The sequence below is a fragment of the Frankliniella occidentalis genome, unplaced genomic scaffold (assembly GCF_000697945.3).
Source record: "Frankliniella occidentalis isolate FOCC.00 unplaced genomic scaffold, Focc_3.1 Scaffold192, whole genome shotgun sequence".
Taxonomy (NCBI): Eukaryota; Metazoa; Arthropoda; class Insecta; order Thysanoptera; family Thripidae; genus Frankliniella; species Frankliniella occidentalis.
In genome coordinates, this window is record NW_026267318.1 from 90,017 (window position 1) to 91,903 (window position 1,887).

At 47.5% G+C, this 1,887-nt stretch overlaps 1 long non-coding RNA gene across 1 annotated transcript; it reads right to left on the reverse strand.

Moving 5' to 3' along the window:
* Nucleotides 1-639: 639 nt before the first annotated feature.
* LOC127750462 (uncharacterized) lies at nucleotides 640-1,475 on the reverse strand. Its single transcript, XR_008011691.1, has 3 exons — nucleotides 1,187-1,475; nucleotides 935-1,090; nucleotides 640-699 (listed from the first exon to the last, which is right to left on the reverse strand). It is a non-coding gene; the product is annotated as an uncharacterized LOC127750462 (long non-coding RNA).
* Between the last annotated feature and the right edge of the window lie 412 nt (nucleotides 1,476-1,887).

Here is a 1,887-nt window from a genome sequence, read left to right on the forward strand (position 1 = left end):
AGTCTCCTTTGGCTCTACAAGCTCAAGAATCCGTCAGGTCGTCTTTGCTCGGTGGGCAATGCAGACTCAGCAGTTTAATTTCAATGTTATTCACAGGAAAGGTTCTTCTATGCAGGCGCCAGATGCTCTAAGCCGCACTCCAGTTGAGGAGGTTCCTGTCGAGGTTTCTTTGATTGATTTTGAATCCAGCAATGATCCTTTGTATGATGAATTAGTCCGCAAGGTGGAGTCGTCTCCTGATGAGTACAGCAAGTTTGCCATCAAGGACGGGTATCTCATGAAACTTATCACTGTTAGCTCCAAGGATCCGTTGAAGTGGGTGCAGGTGATGCTGAAAGGGAAAAGAAGAGATGTTTTACAGCACTGTCACGATGAGCCAACGAGTGGTCACGGTGGATTCTATCGGACATTTCAGAGAGTTAGAAGAACAGCTTATTGGCCTGGTATGAAGAAAGAAGTAAAGGAGTATGTAGAGAAGTGTGCCACCTGTCAGCGTGTGAAGATGGACCGCAGTCGCCGTCCTGGTCTCATGGGTTCCAGTCGAGTCGTTGGTTCTCCTATGGAAGTTGTCACTCTCGATTTAGTTGGTCCTCTCCCTCGCTCTTCTAAGGGTTTCACTTATCTTCATGTGATAACCCATGTTTTCTCGTCTTCTTGCGTCCTCTCCGTGAAGCTACTGCTGCTGCAGTCACCAAACATCTGAAAGAAGATGTGTATTTAGTTCATGGCGCTCCTAGTCTTATTCTCTGTGATAATGGTTCGTAGTATCGAAGTAAACCATTTCAGGAATTGTGCAAGAGTTTCCACACTCGCATCAAGTTCAATCTGCCATATAATCCTAGAAGCAACCCCACTGAAAGATACAATCAAACGATTGAAACCATGCTTTGTAGCTATGTTCAAGACAATCTTCGTGCCTGGGATAAGTTCTTACCTGAAATTCAGTGTGCCATAAACTCTTCTGTCAGCCATGTTACTGGTCATTCGCCTTGCAGAGTCTTGTACGGCCACGACATTGTTCTTGATGGTCGTGAGCGGTTGTTCAATCCCGATGAAGAAGATCCAGAAGTAGCCGATCCTCAAGAAAAATCTGAAGCAGAAAAAGAAGAATATGAGCTGTTAATGACTGAGATTAAAGAGAAGATTAGAAACGCTCAGAGAAGAAACGCTTTTCGTTATAACTTACGGCGTAGAGACGCTCACCTAACGACTAGTTGTCTGGTCTGGAGGCGTAACTATGTAAAGTCTGATAAAGCAAAGTTTTTCACAAAGAAGTTAGCAGACAAGTAGATTGGGCCATTCAAAATAAAATCAAGAGTTGGACGAGTCTCTTACCTTTTAAGTGATGAAGATGGGAATGATGATGGCCCTTGGCACATTGAGCAATTGAAGAGGTGTCTTCAGTAAAAATTGTGAACTACAATCTTTCTCCCAGCAGGGGGGAGATGTAACGGGTTGTCCATCCTCCGCCAGTTTCAAAATTCCGCGCGCGCCGCCAGCGCGCCGTCCAGTCGGCAGAATAGCACAAGTGGCGCCACCAAGCGGCGGCGGCGACAACCACGCCAGTCCGCCGGCACGTCCAGACCGGCAGTCACGGAGCGGGAGCGGAAGCGAGCGGCCGGCCACGCCTTGCCCGCTGTGTGTCGGTTCGCGTTTAATTTGTCAATCAAGTTCAAGGTAATTGTGTCTACGTTGTCTCTACGTTCCGTTCTGTCGCTGTTCGTAATGGCATTTCCTGCAAGCCCTTCGGGTATGTTGTCATCCACCCGTCCCGGCGTTGGTTTTTCCGCATCAGTTGCTTTGTTGTAACCACATGGTTTCTTCTCCAGGGCTTTTGGTCTTTGCCATAATTTCCGCTGTGGGTTGCCTGCCCGCAATGCGCGGCTA